We start from the raw sequence: 19,753 nt of genomic DNA on the forward strand, positions 1-19,753 counted from the left end.
TCTCCTGTGTAGGGCAAGAGAAGAAGACCCAGCCGATCAGCTAGAACGCCGATCAGCTGAGACACGAGGCAGCGAATAGATAGGGGAAGAGCCAGCCAGAGGTGGTATGTGCCAGTTCTCCAAACTAGTCAAAATTTCTGCTACTGGTCAGAACTGGCTGAATACCACCTCTGGCCTTGGTGTCCTGAATATATGTCCTAAACTCCAAATCCTTCGTGCTCCATTGAGCACACAGTGCACGGTGAAAGTGGATAGATTTAAGTTCCTCTTGTACACATGTATATTTATAGGAAAAGTGAATAGCATTGGCAAAGACTGTGTTCATTTACATTGGCTAATTTTATTACACAAAAACTATAGGTATAGAAACATGGTAACCATTAGCAGAAGCTTGACAATTGATTCGAACATAATGTATTTGCTGACATGTATCCTTTTATATTTCAGAAACATTGTCTGATGCATTGAGCAACTCTTTTATCATGCATTTTCATATTGCAGGCATTTTTGCCATCCTCTTTATCTTGATTGCTGTTTTCTGTTAATTGTTCACTGAAGATTTGGCAGCCAAACTTCACATGCCAAACCTGTTTTCCCCCTCCACTGCCCTCTGGCTTCAGTAGTGCCATTTTCAGTTACTGTGTGCCATGATGAAATGGTGCAGGTTGTGGCAGAGCTACCTGCATAATGGTGAGAACCAGTTTCTATTCCACGGCTCTTATCCAAAGTTGTATTTTATATTACATCTTGGCTGGTCTTTCTCAGTGAATGTTTTGTAATCAAGCTGTTTCTTTGCTCTCTGTTTAAGAATGCATAAACCTTTCCCATCGGGCAACCTGCAAGTCTCTTGAAACTGCGGGAAAGTTGGGTGGAAATAATAGGAGCTGCAGTTTCATCTGAAGGATGCCTGGAAGACTGATATTGTAACTGTATGTGGAAATGACTTTGGAAGACAGAGATTCTGCCTGAGAACCGTCAGGTGAGATTATGTTAATGTAGCCTTCCAATATAGTAGAATTAGCTCATCTGGTCATGTTTCTTGTCTGGTCTATCTGGGAAAGTTGGCATCAGTCTTGCATGTTTCAAAGTACAATTCTCCTGCCATCTCTTTTACAGCCCAATAACTTAGGGAGGATACCCCCCTCCCCGAGCCTCTTGGTTTTCCCACTATATAGCTGTGTACTATGTCCCCTCTTATCTGACCGTTCCCTAGCAGTATCTCTTCACCCATCTCCCAAGGTCATTCTCCATTACATATGTTCCCAGCAGTATCTAATTACTGTACTTTCTTCTTTTCTTGCCTATTGTAAAATCTGTATACTTTTCAATTATTGTTCTGACCTAGGCTTCCCCAGCAGCACAAAGTTGAGTCCTCATCCCGATAAATCCATTTTATTGTATTTACAGTGAATTCGTCTCCAGCAAAGTCTCGGCCCAAAGTCTTTCAAGATAGTTCACACTTACCAACCTTTATCAGGCTTGGAAAGTGGCCAGGCTGATATCTTTCAGACACCGCAATACTTGGCAAGAATGCAGGAATGAACTAATTGTCTCCTGCAAACACCCCTCCACTTGCACTCCTCTTTTATTCCCTATGGAGGGGCCATTCATTTTCCACCTGTGGCTTTACTCCCAAGTTGACCCTTATTCCTTAGCTGTTCCCTTCGTCTGGCAACTCTGCACATGCGCACATAGGGAACAGGCTCCAGTTGTTTATCTGCCTCACTGATGTCTGACTCCAAAGGCAGCCGATAACTGTCAGATGGCCCTGGCCCCATCTCTGCCTCCAACACAGAGCACTCACCAGAGCCTTCCCCAGATTCCAGGACTGGCCCATGTTCCTCACCAACCTCCTCACTGTCCAAATCTGCTTCCAGCTCCGTGGCCACTGGTGGGCCACAACAATTATCACCAGAGGTTGCATTCTTTTCCTTGACTTTAAACGCTTCAGTAATCATACTTGGTAAGTACCTAAAAACTAGGCAGAGCTGCATTCAGCACAAAGATCTCTAACTTCAGTGACGACTATGTCATATCTACAAGTGTTCTCATGATTACTCCACAATGTGTGCTATTGTAAAACGTACAGTCAAGCTACATGTGGTATGAATGGAACAATTGCTGGTTGGTTTGTTTATAACACTAATAGTCCAGCCATTTTCCAGAGGGTTACAATCTCAAGGTGAAACCGTAAAAAAGAAGGTGAAGTTATAAAATCAAATAAAGTAAAAAAATAATAATAAATTGTCTACAAACACACCATTTCAAACACTAAACAATAAGCAAGTAATGCTAAACAAAAGATGGACAAAAGTGCTCAAACTTTGGATTTCTAAATACTGCATGGTACATAAAAGAAGATCATTTCTTGCAACATGCTCTCTAGATCATTGGATGCCAAAGAGGACACACCTTGCAGTTCTTTAAATCCTTATAAGTTTCAAAAGTTCCAGCAGCAGATTTGTGTACATTTTGTATTTATTTGTGTGCAAAATATTCAAGCCCATTCTGGTTCTACCACCAAGCTGTGAAGCTATGAAATGAAGAGCCAGCCCTGCAGATGTGACTTCAAGCCTCCATGGAGAGAAAAATCTCAGGGGAGCCCTAAAACATCCAGGCCAAGTCTTTGAATGGGTATGACTACTACAGGTCTCAGACAACAGATCCAAAGGAGCACAGTAATTTGAAAAAAAAAAGCAACCCCCACCCCACTTTACTCTGTATTTTGGGGCTGATCATCCTTTCTACATTGTCAGAAAGTGTTAGAATCTATGTAGATTAACTTGTAATTGCATCCAAACACTGAAGTCATTTGGGCAACCTAAGAACCTTTCAAAAACTCAAATAATTCCCTATACATGTGGTGGTGAACCACATGTGCCAGGGATGGCACTCAGAGCCCTCTCAGTGGGCATGTGTGCCTTCGCCCCAGCCCAGCTCCATCATATTTCTCCATTGCGTTTCTTGCCGTCATTTGTAGGGAAACGAAATTTTGTGGGACGAAAAAGAAAAGTTAACTCAATCAATTCCAAATTTGCAAGATCTTTTTCTTTTGCCAGAAGTTGGAATTGATTCAGTGAACTTTTTTTTTAGTCCCATAAACTTTTGTTTCCCTGCAAATGAAGGCGAGAAACACGACGGAGCTGGAAATCAGATAGGCAAAGAAATGCTTAGGTAGGAGAGAGAGAGAGGGAGGGAAAGAGAAATGATATTGCAAAAGTTTTTCTTTCTTATTGTTGCTAAATGTAATATTTCCAAAGCAAAAAAAGGGGGGAGAGGGCATAAAAGTGCATTTATCATGTTTTTCTTAGAACAATTTGTTGAACTTTGCCTTGTTTATCATTATTTTAGGTAGTAAAACCTCAGTATTCAGGTTAAATTGCCCTGTTGGCACTTTGCGATAAATATCGTATTTTTCGGAGTATAAGATGAACCTTTTTCCCTCAAAAAAGAGGCTGAAAATCTGGGTGCATCTTATACACTGAATGCAGCATTTTTTGCCTCCTGAAACCCTGCCCCCTTTGCAAAAATGGCAGTGCATAGCCTTTAGGAGACTTTCAGAGTGCTCCTCAGAGCTGGGGAGGGCAAAAATATGCAAAAAACGGGCTGTTTTGGGGAGGTCTGCAGAGTGTAAAAACTTTTTTTTAATTTGCCTCTTCAAAATCTTGGTGCGTCTTATACTCTGAAAAATAAAGTAAGTGGGTTTTGGATTGCAGTTTGGTCGGTCTCTTACTAGCCTATGCTATAGTAATTTGTACATTTCCATGAATTCTATGAGGGATCGTTGGTGCTCTGTGAGCTTGGTTTTTTCCTTGCAGATGTTTCATTATCAAAATTAGGTAATATCTGATGATGTTACCTAATTTCAACCCTAAGCTACAAATATTCTCCATTATTGATTCCATGGATTTTAAGATAGCAAACTAACTCCATGCAATTTCCTAGATGCTGCTTCTCACATATACTTTCCAATCATTGACTGAAAGAATTGGCTTAACTCTTGAGCACCATGGAATAGATTAGAAGAAGAAAGAAAGAAAGAAAGAAAGAAAGGAAAGAAGGAAAGAAGGAAAGAAGGAAGGAAAGAAGGAAGATAGGAAAGAAAGGAAGGAAGGAAGGAAAGAAGGAAGGAAGGAAGGAAGAAAGAAAGAAAGAAAGAATCTTTACACTGATTAGATACCCCAAACCCAGTTTTGAATAATTTCTTCTCCAGTCAGATTTCTTCTGTCCAACTCTCCATTGAGGGTTTTTTTCCAGAGTCATAGTAGCTATATAGAATGAAAACTTTACTTTTGTTAACTTAGCATAGGATCCTCCTGGCATAATAATTAATTTAAACAATACTTCAGCATTAATGCCAGAAAAATATGTATGTTGTTTATGCATGCCCCAGGGAAAATATGCCATCAAAGCAAATCTAAAATTGAGTAATGCCTTTGATTAAAACTGGCTTTAGTGTTACAGCAGAATTTCAGATGAAAAAGCAATGGGTATCACAGAACAGGGATATCTGACTTAGGGCAAGTTGCATGAGTTGCTTCTGAGGATTGCCACATCATCATCATATGATGCATTAAATGTCTTGATGCATCACAAGAAAATGTAGTCTTGGCATTTCCAAGTCCCGGCAGGGTCAGGATCAAAGCTGATGTATATTTACACAGGGATTCCCTCTTTGGACTTACGTAAATCTGTGGAATGAGAATAGCAGACTTGGGTGATTATGACTCTAGAAGTGGGACATCTCCCACTGCAGGCCTAAGACAGAAATACAAGGATCAACCCAGATTAAGAAATGAAAGAAAAAAGAATCAAAAGGGCAGCACAATTGTGTGAGCGAAACTCTGCTTGTTTTTATGGTGACACAAAGAGCTTTGATTGTATCATTGCAAATGCTATTCCGACTTTTTTGACCATACCCTGAAGACAATGCTGATTCAGAAACATAGACTGGAGGAATTCTGTTTAATAAAAAGTCCTACATTTTTGAACCATCCACAAGCCATTTGGAAAGCAATCTTCACAAGCTATATCGTTAAAAGTTGTAGATTTTGGCAAAGTCTTGCGTCCCAAAATTGAATAGAAGCAAAGTAGAAAGAATATAGACTCAAGTTCATGTGAAGTGTTAATACTACTTTATAATGCCTTGGTAAGGCCACACTTGGAATACTGCATCCAGTTTTGGTCGCCACGATGTAGAAAAGATGTGGAGACTCTAGAAAGAGTGCAGAGAAGAGCAACAAAGATGATTAGGGGACTGGAGACTAAAACATATGACGAACGGTTGCAGAAACTGGGTATGTGTAGTTTAATGAAAAGAAGGACTAGGGGAGACATATAGCAGTGTTCCAATATCTCAGGGGTTGCCACAAAGAAGAGGGAGTCAAACTATTCTCCAAGGCACCTGAGAGTAGGACAAGAAGCAATGGGTGGAAACTAATCAAGGAGAGAAGCAACTTAAAACTGAGGAGAAATTTCCTGACAGTTAGAACAATTAATCAGTGGAACACTTGCCTCCAGAAGTTGTGAATGCCCCAACACTGGAAGTCTTTAAGAAGATGTTGGATAGCCATTTGTCTGAAACAGTATAGGGTTTCCTGCCTAGGCAGGGAGTTGGACTAGAAGACCTCCAAGGTCCCTTCCAACTCTCTTATTGTATTTGTTCATCTAAAATATTACTATATGGGTATTTTTCATACATGGTGTTAAAATTTTTATAAATCAAAATTATAATAATAAAACTAAATAAAATATAATAAAATAATATTAAACTTAATTAAAAATATAAAACAGTTGATCACTTCCTAGACTGGGGAACATTCTCCAAGGCTTTGATTGGTCACAGAAGATGGATTGAAAAGGACATCAGGTTCCATCTAGACAAAGCCAGTGCCATATAGTTGCTTAGGACAAGAATCACATTCAGTCTTATTGATCTGCTAGTTATTAAGAATTCTTCCAATCAACCCCAAAAACAACCTAATATAGGATCTATGCAGAAGCTTCCAAAAACCTCACAAGCAGAACCTGAAAACAATTGCTCAAATTCATTAAGTCAACATGGCTATTTATCCTTGATAATTTGGCTGAAACCAGAGTTGATAACAGGATTGCTATAAGTTTTAAAACTATGGATTTGTTAGACAGAAATAAATATTGAAATTATGTTTTGCCACAAATGACAATGCCACACAAAGTGTGACACCAGCCTATATCAATTGTAAGAGATGATTGAATTGTTACCATCTATTGTACAAGTCTAAAGACAACCACATCTTTAAAAAAAAATTGTACTGGTTTTATCACACTTGTCAGACTTCTTATTCAACATTGATGCTAGATGTCCCTATCATCCAGTCAGAGCTGAAGAAGCTTCTTGGATGAGAAGTGAGATGTCTTCAAAGGAAAACAAGAAAGTCCAGTTGCCTGTTGAAAAAAGCACTTTTGGAAACATGGATGCTAGGTAGAAGTTGATTGAAGACAGAACAAAATGAACCTTTATTTCTAGAGTCATCTGTAGAATCAAAGTTTTTTTTAACAAAATGATTAAAACAATGTAACTTTACCCCTTTCTTATGTATGTAACATAACAATGCACATAACAAAAGGACAGAAGTTGGATCTCAATGTACAATAACATGCTCATCATCCAGCCCTCACTCTCCCTTCAACCCTCCCTAGGGATGACTCTGCTTATTTTTTGCCTTCATTGCATCTATTTTACTAAGAATATTGATGAATCTTGTAATGGCCACTAGATGGCCAAAATAATTCCATGAACATCTGTGACCCAAATGGACGAGAGTCTTCTTTCTCACCTGGTGATTCTTTCTCTCCCAAGCAACTACGTAACCCCATGAGACCCTTGTATATGCATTGCGCAGTTCATCTCTTAAGACTTTTATTGTATGAGGGGAGAAGTTCTTAACACAGAAGTTCTCAACCCTCTGTGTGTGTGTGTGTGTGTGTGTGTGTGTGTGTGTGTGTGCGTGTGTGTGAGACCTGGTGTTAATTTGACCTTTTGAACTGGAAATAGTGGGACCTGAATTGAGGGGGTTTCTTCACCGAAACATTTTCCCCACTGCAGAGCTTTTTGTGGCTGTGTCATTTTGCAAAGCAAATAAAACCACAAAGATGATAAAACACTTAGCTGCATTATTGTTAAATAATAAGCAGGACATCTGCATCAGAAAATCTCCTGGTTTTAACAACAATAATAAAAAGATGCATTATTTACTCTAACATTGCTAATTCTTCAGTAATGTACAAGCTCCTAGATTGTATCTGTAAACAATCCAAGCAGTGTTTTGGGATTACTGAGTAGTTCCTATCAAAGGCATTAAAATAATCACATCTTGGCACATTAATAGAATTTAATGGTTGGGCAGGAAAATAGTAGGAAAAAAGGATGTTAAAAATGCAGCAGATGGATTTGATATTTTACTGATTGTGTGTGGCGTTGCCGTTGCCAAAATAGCTCTGAAGTCCTAGCATGCACTAAAGACTTTCCACAGCCAGTTTCCAATGTGACATTGGCTATTTTTTTGTAATTGCATAATAAATTTCCTCTCCGTCAAAAAGAAATTCTGGTTTATGCAGATATATTTGCTGCAACTTTTCACAGCATGAGGGAGATTCCATTCTAGATACAAATTGGTAACACGATTATAAACTGCTCGGATTCATGGGGCCTTTTCATATGTATGAAGCTTAAATAGTTTTTTTTATCCTAAGAAGTTATTCCATGTGATTTTTTTTCAATTGTCGGTTCTCATGAAATTTTAAAACCTGCTTCAAGTAAATTGTAAAACCTGTTTTACAGATGTTCCCTTCCAATTTCTTCTTTTACCTGAGAATGCTCAGACTTTCACACGAGAAAACAGAATTAAAGGCAATTTGATGCCTTGAATAAGAAAACCCTGACCCTGAGGGAGCACTAATTGCCTTTATTTCATTTCATTTATTTATTGTTTTTCTTTGGGGTACACTAATTGTCTTTGTTTAGTTTCATTTATTTACTTTTCTTCCAAGGAGTTCAGTGGTATATGTGGTCTTCACCCCGGTTTCAGCCTTACAATAAACATATGAGGTAGGCTAAGCATAAAGCTGTGATCTGGCCTGGTCAGCATCACTACTGAATAGAGCAGGGGTATCAAACTCAAGGGGGGGGGAGTGTTTAGATCTGGCCTGCGGGGCTGCCCTGGAAACAGCAAAGGATTGACCTGCGGTGCCTCTGCCAGCGAAAATAGGTTCCTGAGCTCCATTTCGGCTATGATGGCCTCCTACAATCCCCTGCCAGAGAAAATGGAACTCAGGAGGCGGCCCTCCCGAGCTCCATTTTCTCTGACAGAGGGTTGCAGGAAGCCGTCGCAGCTGAAAATGGAGCTCAGGAGCCCATTTTCGCTGGCAGAGTGCTCAGGCCACCACAGGTGCCCCTGACACAAGTGACATCAAGCTGGCCATGCCCACCCTGGCCACACCCATGCTGGCCACACCTACCCTGGCCCCTCAAGGTCAAACACAACCATGATGTGTCCCTCAATGAAATTGAGTTTGACTCCCCTGGAATAGAGGATACAAAACGAATCTGATAATAGCCTGATACTCTAATAGACCATGCTTGAAAGAATAGCACAGACTCTTGGGGATTTTGATTACTACAGGCCTATTTGTATCCTACTAGAGATGACTCCTCACTCTTTGAGGATGTGTGTGTACACACAAATCAGAGGCGGTCTTCAGCACGTTCTGACCAGTTCTGGAGAACCGGTAGTGGAAATTTTGAGTAGTTCAGAGAACCGGTAAATACCACCTCTGACTAGCCCGCCCCCCATCTATTCTCTGTCTCCCGAGTCTCAGCTGATCTGGAGGGAATGAGGATTTTGCAGTAACCTTCCCCTGTCACACCCACCAAGCCATGCCCACCAAGCCACGCCCACCGTAAAAATATTTGAATACCACCACTGACACAAATAGTATGTGTGCATGATTGGATGGCAAAAAAAAAGCAATAGGATGAATCTAGTCATAAGTTCCATTGGGATCTATTGCAGGATTCAGAAAAAGAGTAGACAAGCGGAAGATCAGCAGATAGTGTAGAGACTGGTACATCGTATCCCTGCTTCTGGCCCTATTTACAGTCTGTGGCTTTTTCTTCTACCCTAATAATAGCATTGGTGAACAATTGGTGCTTTGCAATTTTCATGAGTGTTGTTCTGTACATTTGAAGACATTGAGATTGCTGTTATGATGCAACCTATATTGAGAATAGTTAACTTTTACCTTCTATATAAGATGCATTGTGTGTAAGAGAGGAACGTTTGTGTGCTAACTAGATGAGCCAAGGTGGCGCAGTGGTTAAATGCAGCACTGCAGGCTACTTCAGCTGACTGCAGTTCTGCAGTTCGGCTGTTGAAATCTCACCGGCTCAGGGTTGACTCAGCCTTCCATCCTTCCGAGGTGGGTAAAATGAGGACCCAGATTGTTGTTGGGGGCAATATGCTGACTCTGTAAACCGCTTAGAGAGGGCTGAAAGCCCTATGAAGCGGTATATAAGTCTAACTGCTATTGCTATAGATACATATACTAGTTACATTTTATATCTATTATTTTGGACTTTGATTACAAAACAAAAATATAAAACATCTCCTCCTCATTCTCCAAATACAAAATACTGAAAAATCGTTGAGCCAAGTTATTATAATGATTCTCAAAACATTTTACAATAGATTCAATTCAAATTGATCAGATAAACTGTAGTATTTTAGCTTTTTTTGTAATCTCAGGAAAGGAATATAATCCTAACTATGTTGTGTTTCTATTAGATGGAACTGTAGGATTCAAGAGTTTGGACTCATCATTGCACATTTGGAACAATATCTGAAAGTGTTTACATAGGTGGGGAAAAGCACAAAGGCAATTAAATTACTCCAGGTCCCACATATAGATGACAGCCCTTTAGAAACATGCTTTGGTATTTGAAATTGATCTCAAGAATCAACAGTTTTCATTTGAGGCAATTAAAATATAATCCTAAGCATTATTTCAGGATTTCTTCATCCATTCCTGTTTAGTGAGCCATTAACCTTAAGATACAAACAGAAATAAAAACAAGCATGAAGAAATCAATAAAGTTGACAATGGCTACTCCCTGGGAAGGGATTTAAATTAATATTCCACTCCCAACCCTCGGTATAGACCACAACCATCTGCATGGAAATATTTTCTGTCAATAAATTTAACCCAATCAAACCTGGTTAATGGTGATCCAGAAACACTAACTTGACCAAAACCTTTCTTTTGGGGAATAGAATACCCACCTACTATCTTTAGAAAACATCTAGTATCCTTTGAACCCTTGTACTAGTGGCAAGTAGGGGTGGTTTACACTTACCTTCCCTACCGGTTTGCAAATATGTATGCGTGCATGCTTCACCCCATCCACACATGCGCCTGACCTTCTGCACATGTGCTTTGCACAAAAAATGTCCCTAAATGGGATGAAATAGAGCCATGGTGGCAGGGCAATTTCCACGGCAGGACAATTTCTGCTACCGGTTCCGGCAAACAGGGGCGAACCGGTTGAATATCATCTCCGGTGGCAAGGCTTCATTGCATTTCTTGCCTTTCCTCATCAGCTGATAGTCTCTGTTTCTGTTATTTAAGGAAGTGAGTGGAATCCACTAGTGAAAATATTCTGTGTGTACACAGACAGAATTATAGGAAAATATTTTAGCAAAATCTGTTATTGCTTAATAAAATCACTGCTGGTTCTTCTCCCCCTTTCCACTCTGAAGTCATGTGAGCTGTAAAGTGTTGATTTGATGCTGTGGGGCCATTTTATGTTTAGAAACAACTCTTGGCATATGGGGAAGAGTGACAAATCCCAGCTGAGTATTTCAACCAGATGGGGACATGCAAGTGGAACAGCTCCTCAAAACTATGACATTTACAAACACGATACATTTGGGAGTCGGATACTCTTTCTACCCTCCCAGCTTCTGAGCATTGTTAACAGATTAGTGCCATATATTTTATGCTTGTGCCTACAAGCACAAGTGCTGGGATTTTAAATCATATTTTATAGATCAAAACCATTCTTGACAAGCTCTTTCAATGAGCTTGATAATGCAGTGGTTCAGTTTCTACTGTGTATGTAAGTCTTTAGAAGGTCTTGCATGTCAATAAATTTCAAATTGTGGTTTATAGAACAAAAATATTTAGAACTTATTGAACTCTATTCATATAGAAAAGGACTGTCAAAAACATCATTTTGTTGGAGATATAATTCAGATAATGCATCAGCAACAAAGTGGTCAACATCTGGAATGCTTTACCTGACTCCATTGTTACATCCTCAAATCCTCACAGCTTTAACCTTAAACTGTCTACTGTAGACCTCACCCTATTCCTAAGAGGTCCATAAAGGGGGCGTGCATAAGCGCACCAGCATGCCTACAGTCCCTATCCTATTGTCTCCATTTATTTGTATTCATTTCCTTTGTTCATGTCCATGTTCATTCCCATACCTGCTATCTTGTACATATTAGACAAACTAATAAATAAACATAGTGTATGTTTCTTCAATGTCTTAATAAAAACATTAGAAATATATACATGCTTGAATAATATTTGCATTATATAAGTAAATACAGAATTGCAACTTCTTACTGTAACAATGACATATATCATACTATGTTTTTCCTTTGTGGTCTTTCTTTCCCCTTTTTTGTTAAAGCACTTTTTAATGTCTTCTTTTTCTTTTCTCTTCTTTTTGACATGATATGCATCTCCATCACTGTTATTTTTGTGTGGTTTTTTTCTTTTTCTTTGTTATTCATTGAAAGCAATAAAAACTAAATTAAAAATGTAGAGTGGCAGAATCGTACACCAGAAAATGTGATGGGTGAGGTCAGAGAGATGATGATAAAAAAGCAACAACAAAATATATTGGCAAACTGATATTGAGGATCAGAGGATCAGATTAACATCTCAGAAGAGAAAAGGGCAGGAAGAAATGAAAGCAACTAACAGCAGCTCTACATGGAATTCCCATCTCACAAAGTGCCCAACATATTTCAGTGGAAAGATAATGGAAAGGGATATTTCAATTTTCTGTGATCACAAAGTGACAGTATAACATGTGAAGGACACCAATTTTCATGTCATTTATACAATGGTTTGAAAGGCTTGCCTCTTGAACAACAGTTTACTGCCAGCAATCTTATTTGGAAAAATATTTAGGATACATATTAGATTATAGGATTAGTTTCCCATTTTTCCTATTTTTAAACAAATGTTAATAATATAATTAATGTTTACTAATTGACATGAGATGAGATGAATATTTGTGTAACATGAATTAATGTTTAATATATCAGACATGTAATTTATGGTGGATTTTTTTTCTTTTCCCTTTCCCTTTCTCTTCTTATTAAAAATACATCTCAGATTGTCCCGTTGCTATGCAAAAGAAGAAATCAGGACATGTAAATCATTTGTACTGCAATTCCATCTTCTGACAACAGTTAAACCTAGGAGCCTGAGTCCCTTTGCACTTAGTAATCCACACAAAAATCACCCTTGATAATAATGTGTGATCAGACACAAACCAGATATGGAGGAAGTCTCACTAATCCTATGAGATGGTAATATGGAAAATCAATTATTGTGTGGATTTTTTTCTTTATATGAAATATTTAAACATCTTGGCTTCTGAGGAAGGAATAATTGCAACTTATTAGACTCAATATGAATTACTAAAGGACAAGGCTTAGTAAGTGAACTGGAGCTGGACAATATGGTGCTTATGGACACCTCTTCTATGCTTTTCAAGTTGTTTGATATTGAGTTTCATATTACTTGCTTGTTTGTTTGTTTGAACAGCTGATTTCTTTAGTTTATAGCAAGCTGTCTCATTAATTTCCTGATTGACTTTGGGGCCATGCAGACTCACAATAAACATTCATAGGAAGTAGAGTTACCGGTAGCTGTTGGCCGGAAGATAATAATTCAACTGCCATTTTTATTGGGGTCTATTCATGGAATGATGAAAAACTTGCATTTTATTCTTTGCATCAGGAAACCATTAAAATTGCAAATCAATCCATATCTTCTTGGAAGAAGCATGTATTGAGAACAGTATGCCAAATGAATGTATTAATGGATAAATGGCTCATTGCAGTCAAGGACCAGCATAAAGGTAGATCATTTTTCTGAGCAATCATGTACGATTGTCCCAAAGGTGCTTTTTCAAGAGGCAACTGGACTTCCTGTTTTTTCTTTGAAGGCGTTTCGCTTCTCATCCAAGAAGCGAAACGTCTTCAAAGAAAAACCAGAAAGTCCAGTTACCTCTTGAAAAAGCACCTTTGGGACAATCATGACCTGGATGACTGAGAATCTCCATAGACATGTAAAAGATTGATTTATTAGGATTCTAAAAGAAATTATTTTTTTCTTAGACTTCTAAGTATTGTGGCTTTTCACAATATGCTAATTCTAGAACACGAATATAGTTCCCACTTATTGTTGAAATGAAATTCTGCCAATACACAAAAAATGTCTCCAATGTTCTGCCTATACAAATAGAATGGCTGTCAGTCAGTGGTGGGATTCACTTACCTTCCCTACCGGTTCGCAAATGTGAGTGTGCTTCTGCGCATGTGTACCACCTTCTGAGCATGTACAGAAGGGCGCACATTACATCTGGGAAGATGGGCGGAGCCTCCCACAGCTACCGCTACTGGTTCGGCTGAACTGGAAAGAACTGACTGAATACCACCTCTGCTGTCAGTACAAAGTCTTGTCATTTCTAGTATTAGAAATAAGACTTCAGGATCTCACTAGAACCTTCATTCTCATCCTGAAATTCTAGGAAATATAGCCTCAGTTCATCTTTGTGTCAATTTTTGGTTGTTGTGAAAAAGGCACTTTTTGCTGTCTTCCTGCAATTATCTACAAATGTAACTGAATATTTTAGATGCCATTCTCTTCCACATGTGAAGTTGAAACTGCATAGAGCAACCAACAAAGAAACAGACAAATAGAATAAAAACCCAAAGAGAACATTTCTTCTGAAATGACCTTAAAATGCTCTCCTTGTGTTACTCCCAGATTTTATGGAAGGCCATGTCCCTGTTTAAGATCTAATGTGTTTGGAGAGCAATAAAAAGCTCTTTGTTATTGGGGAGAATCCCTTTTATATGCAGCGAATTGGATCAATTTGACCCTGATTGTCTCTCTTCTCTTTTTGTCTGACTATTTCAAACACCAGGCTCTTGGCATTAACTTAAGGAAGAAGCTGATTGAACCATAGGCCTGACACTTGTCAGTAGTGGATAATGCTGGTTTCAATCTGTCATGTTCGCACATAAATGAGCAGTGACAGAGATAGACTGTTGAATAGAAAAAGCAGTTTTACTGTGGCTAACCTTTCCATGTATAAATGCAGCCAGTAACAAGGCCTGAAAATAGCTTGTATAGCCGAGAAAGAACATTCTGAAACATATAACAGAATGATGTATTATCTCTTTGGCTATCAGAAATTGCCCCGTTAACAATGGGCACCTTCCTGAGTATAAAGATAAAGTGGACTTTCATTAGAAAAAATGACACAGACAGATTCACTTCAGTGTGAATTGTCAATACAATATTTAGTAGGTAGCCAATGTCACTCTGCTACCAGGGAAGAAAGCATTGCCCTGTCTGGAAGTTAAACAGCCTAGTTCTTTGACGAATTAGCTTTTTAAAAGAGAGAATAATATCAACTGCTTATTCCTTTTTAATCAACAGCAGAATACAAATTTTACCTTTTAAACATTTTACCAAATCTCATCAGGCAGCTCAAGAAATACCCTCTGCCTTCCAGTCAATCCAGCTAAAAGTTCAGTTGGAATACTGAGCCCTAAAAATAGAAGACGTGAAGAATGGAAATTGTTGTGATTTCTGCACACTTTTAGGATATGCTGAAATCCCGTAATGTACAATAGATTCATTAAAATGAGATGTTTCTTTAAAAGAGAATTTAAATCTGCCACGGTTTCAGAGCAATTTGCATAAGTGTACGCACACACATCCCCTAAGTTTCTAATTAAATACTAATTAGTACTATCACCAGAATTGTCTCCCAGCCCTAGCTCCTCATGGCTTTGTCACTTTGATTAATGCATAGTCATTTATTAACTTATTTAACTAGCTGAGGTGCTTCATGACAAACCAGATTAAATTATTCTCATAACAGTCTTGTTACTAGGGAGAAAAAAAAGAAGAATTTTAAACTTAATAAAAACTACCCTCAATAATCTTACAGCTTTTCTACAGCACCCTTAAAAGATGCTCCTTGTTTGATTTATAATGTATGGGGTTGTATAAAGTATCCATTAATAAAATTTATGTGTTCATTTAAGCAGGAGCTTTACAATGGTACTGTAGCCCTGAGTGCTTATTATTTAACTTTTGCTATAGTTATGAAAATAATTAATGTTCTGACTAGACAGGGTCTAAAATACCCACTAGAAAGAGATAATTAGAGGCATAAATAATGCGTAGGCCTAGCATGTTGGTTTAAAAAATATATATTAATTGTCTTTGCTTCCCAGTTAAACTTTATCAAAGAGGAACAGTTTATGTAGGCTGTTAGTTTTAAGACAAATAATGTTCCAGCTAATTTGAAGGTGGGGGATAGTTCAGTATGAAATAATGGGAGGTTTGTGAGTCTAAAGAGCACAAGAATTAAGGCTAAATGTTGTTTGTGATAAATATCGACAAGTCCACCCCGCACAAGGCAGGGGAGTTATAAAGACAAAGCTACATACAAAATCCCTCCTCCCCATTGGTTTTGTAAATACGTTCATGGTGCAAAACGGAATAATAAGTGTAATGCTCTTTAGTATATTCCAGTTTAATATTTGTCTCCAAGGTATGGGGACAAAATCCCCAAGGTATGTCAATGTGATAACATCAAAGTAAATGACAAAATAATTCCACATCAAGAGAGAGATCCAGTGTGAATTTTTCGCCCCAACTTCAAGACACTGGACAAATGGTGATCCATTAAAATAAACTTAAAATACTTTAGTAAATACTATTATCAAGTATCATATTTCAGTATTGAATAACACCATGCACTAAGATAAAATTTAAATATTTAATATTTATCAAGGTAACAAAATAAAACTAGATATAGAACTTTTCTCCTCCAGAGCTTTTGTCCTCCATACAGTGGTACTGTATGGCATATCACATTCATATTTATTTTGAATTGGACAACAGGACAAAGAAATCTTCAAGCAAAGAGTCTTAGATATCAATATTCAATGACATCCACCATACATTATGATTCCTAAATTCTTAAAATGTTCAGCCAAGAACAAAAGAGCATTGACAAAAGAATAATGCTTAACTATGGGCTTGACACAGTGCCAGGAATGGTCTTTACCAGGATAAGCTTTGAATTGCTGTACTCCATGGTAGATGCAGGTGATTCTAGAAAATAATATATCAGGGATGGTAGTTCATTTATGCACCAGCAATAGAAGACATCATATTTTTTTGTCATTTATATGTTTTGGTGAGGATCCAGTATCTAGATCAGTGTTTCTCAACCTTGGCAACTTGAAGATGTCTAGACTTCAACTCCCAGAATTCTGGGAGTTGAAGTCCGGACATCTTCAAGTTGCCAAGGTTGAGAAACACTGATCTAGATCCATTACTAATTAGAACCAGCTCCCTATGGTCTTCATCTTAGATTGTCTTATTTCCTTCAGGAGGTAAATGTACATGTTGTTAGCCATTGTCAAGTTTGCCCAAATGAGAGATAATTTTCTAGGATAGATCATTTACAAAGGATGTGAACTTATTTACACATATTTTAACACGGTGAAACACTTGTACCTATTCTGTCATACTGTTGTTGATGTGACATTGTTTTTTATTTTTATTTTGAGGTGGTCTTTTGACTAATCAATAAAAATCTACAACTTCTACCAGAAGATGACCATATTGATTTGCTAATGTATCAAGGTCATGCCTGGATACTAGAGATAATGAATATGAAGGAGTTCACTTTGCTTTTATTACCAAAGACCCATTGCCTGGTGCAAAAGGCATAACCAGATAACATCACTGGAGTTGTGATCCAATGGAGTGTGCATTGGAGTAGTTTCTTAAGCTATCAGAAAACTATGCCAACATAAAATGTGCTGCCTGATTGCTAAGCCCTCAGCCATAGTAATAAGCCCGTATCAAGTCCTGATATTACTATTTTAAATAGGCCATGTTTGCAAATTTCCATTCTAATATTTCCTTTTCCCCCAGCCATCATTCACCAATAGGAAACAACTACTAATAACTTTCTGTAATGTAGTGCAGGCAGAGCTGGGTGAATGTAGGTGGGTGCTTGGAATAACATGTTAATACGTTACCCAATAAACAGGTAACAAGCAGGGAGATTGTCTGTGCCTGTGTATCTTCTAAAATGCACTAAGCCCATTGCCATACATAAAAGCAATTGTCCATGAGCTTTTTCTAATACACTGTCCATCAATCCTAATAAGAAAAATTCTAGTTTCAACTGAATACTAATTTTAAGAAGAGGACAAAGATGAAGCAGGACAGAAGGATTGTTCACTAGTGTTCCAAGAGTAATGTCGTTGACAATAAAATTGGTTCTGCCATTGTTTACTGCAGTACTAGAAGTATTCTATGGATGGCTATGGAGCCAGAACAGAGCAGCCAAAATCAGGCACCTCCTTCCCCAGAGTAACAGAAACAGGAAAATGGTCAGCCATGCAAAAATCTTTGTTGGCAGAAGTGGTGGAAAACCTGAGATGTGCCAGGATCAATTATTCATAGAGGGTGGCACTTTTTCCTTGTTTAAATGAACCTTTTGTGCAGCACAAGACTTTTCCAAGAGAGTACTCGTCATGGTTTGAATTCTCAGATCTGTGAGAATTCATGGTTATGAGCATTGCATAATATTATGTTTTCTTGGAGAAAATTGATTGAGCTCCGTGACATAAAATGCTTGCATATGTGTTTGTGTGTGCCTGTGACTATGTGTATCGCTCTGTGTGCCTATCTGTGTACACACCATTTGAGAATAAATTAAGATTGAAAATATGAATATCTCATACTGCTTTCTTAACTTCTGCAGAAATCTCATTAGGCCTAGGTGTCAGGCCTGCAGCCATATTCCTTTTGGATTTTTGGCCTGCCACACTTTCTATTATTCTATTATGCCTTTTCTATTGTGGGGAAATGGGAGGGGGAGTTAGATGCTATGTAGCCAAAACAAAATTCCTTTTGAGAAAGCCAAGGTCATCCTTTGTATCTGCACCTCTGCACCTGACCGGAACTGGATGGGTGGAACTGCCAGCATGGCAGTGAAAGATTGGATCATGTGATGGACTTGTGGCTGTGAGTGCAAGATTTTAAACTTTCAATTGGGTGGGGAAAACTGGGAAGCTTTCAGATTCAGGTTTTACCAGATGTGCCAACATGGCTCTCTTAATAAATTGAAACTTTGAACAATACTTTGCCTTGGACTCTGATTTTATTTTGGATGCTATTTTGAACCCTGACACTAGGATTCCTGTGAAAAGCATGTCAGTTCTATTGGTATCTTTTCTAGCTTCACTGTGAAAACCGATAGTTTCATTCCATCTGTTTTCCAATCACTTGAACAAGCTCAATCTCTCCCTTGTATGTTGGATGGAATAATGGAATAAGATGAAATCTTTCTTTCTTCTTAATATATATATTTCTTCTTTATATCTTATTTTCCATTTAGACACACTACCGGAATGTGATGGGCTACCATTAATCCTGTGTCTAGTCTTCAGTAGACTTGCTACAAGGCAAGCTATATTGAGTATTTTTTCCTAAAACTGAGAAACTACTTTGTTGAACAAGATTTCAAAGGGATCATCCTTAAGACTCATTACGGTACACAGGAGATGCAGACCAAATGATCCATCTCAAAAAACATTCATCACCATCATCATGGCAAATTAAAGTTAAATCCTTGGTAGTCTCATTGTCCTTAAGTCTTACTGAAATCAATGTCAAATGTTCTTCATTACATGGACCCTAACTGCAAATTTGCTCAGAAACTGGCTTATTGTCAAAATACACTCTAAGATTCTTTTGTATTGGTGAATAGCTTGTTTTTTTTGCTTGCTTGGAACAATCTTATACAAATCTACATCATATCAGATTTCAAGATGGAGATAATGTCTCTTCATAGATGAGCACAGATAATTCATAAACCATGATAGAGAAAGGGCCAGGTAGCACCAACTTCTTCTATATCAATATTCTATTTGAAGCACTGTAACACCTAACAAGATCTGAATAAGATTTTTTCCAAGTATTGAACTTTTCTATGTTCTTTTGCCTTGGGATTTCCCCTTGATACTAAATAGATTTTCAAGGGTCTTAGGTTGAGGAGCATGTGGTAGCTGACTATGTCTAAGAGAAAGAGAGAGCGAGTGAGCTGAAACAAAGCTGTCTATGAAGCTCTTTTTTAAAAAAAGTTCTGAATCTACTGCATTAAATGCTACTTAATGGAGGGACACGATGACTAAATGGCTAAGACGCTGAGCTTGTCGATCAGAAAGGTTGGCAGTTCGAATCCCTAGCACTGTGTAACTGCGTGAGCTCCCGTTACTTGTCCCAGCTTCTGCCAACCTAGCAGTTCGAAAGCATGTAAAAATGCAAGTAGGAAAATAGAGACAACCTTTGGTGAGAAGGTAAG

At 38.1% G+C, this 19,753-nt stretch overlaps 1 long non-coding RNA gene across 2 annotated transcripts; it reads left to right on the top strand.

Moving 5' to 3' along the window:
* Window positions 1–346: 346 nt before the first annotated feature.
* LOC106540485 (uncharacterized) lies at window positions 347–19,514 on the top strand. Of its 2 annotated transcripts, none has more exons than XR_001312880.2 (3): window positions 347–690; window positions 809–979; window positions 18,788–19,514. It is a non-coding gene; the product is annotated as an uncharacterized LOC106540485 (long non-coding RNA). The 2 variants fall into 2 exon arrangements; XR_001312881.2 differs by lacking the exon at window positions 18,788–19,514 and adding an exon at window positions 1,408–1,655.
* The last annotated feature ends 239 nt before the right edge of the window (window positions 19,515–19,753 follow it).

Source organism: Thamnophis sirtalis, unplaced genomic scaffold (genome assembly GCF_051295495.1).
Source record: "Thamnophis sirtalis isolate CommonGarterSnake01/CBP01778 unplaced genomic scaffold, rThaSir2_p1.2 scaffold_5, whole genome shotgun sequence".
NCBI lineage: Eukaryota > Metazoa > Chordata > Lepidosauria > Squamata > Natricidae > Thamnophis > Thamnophis sirtalis.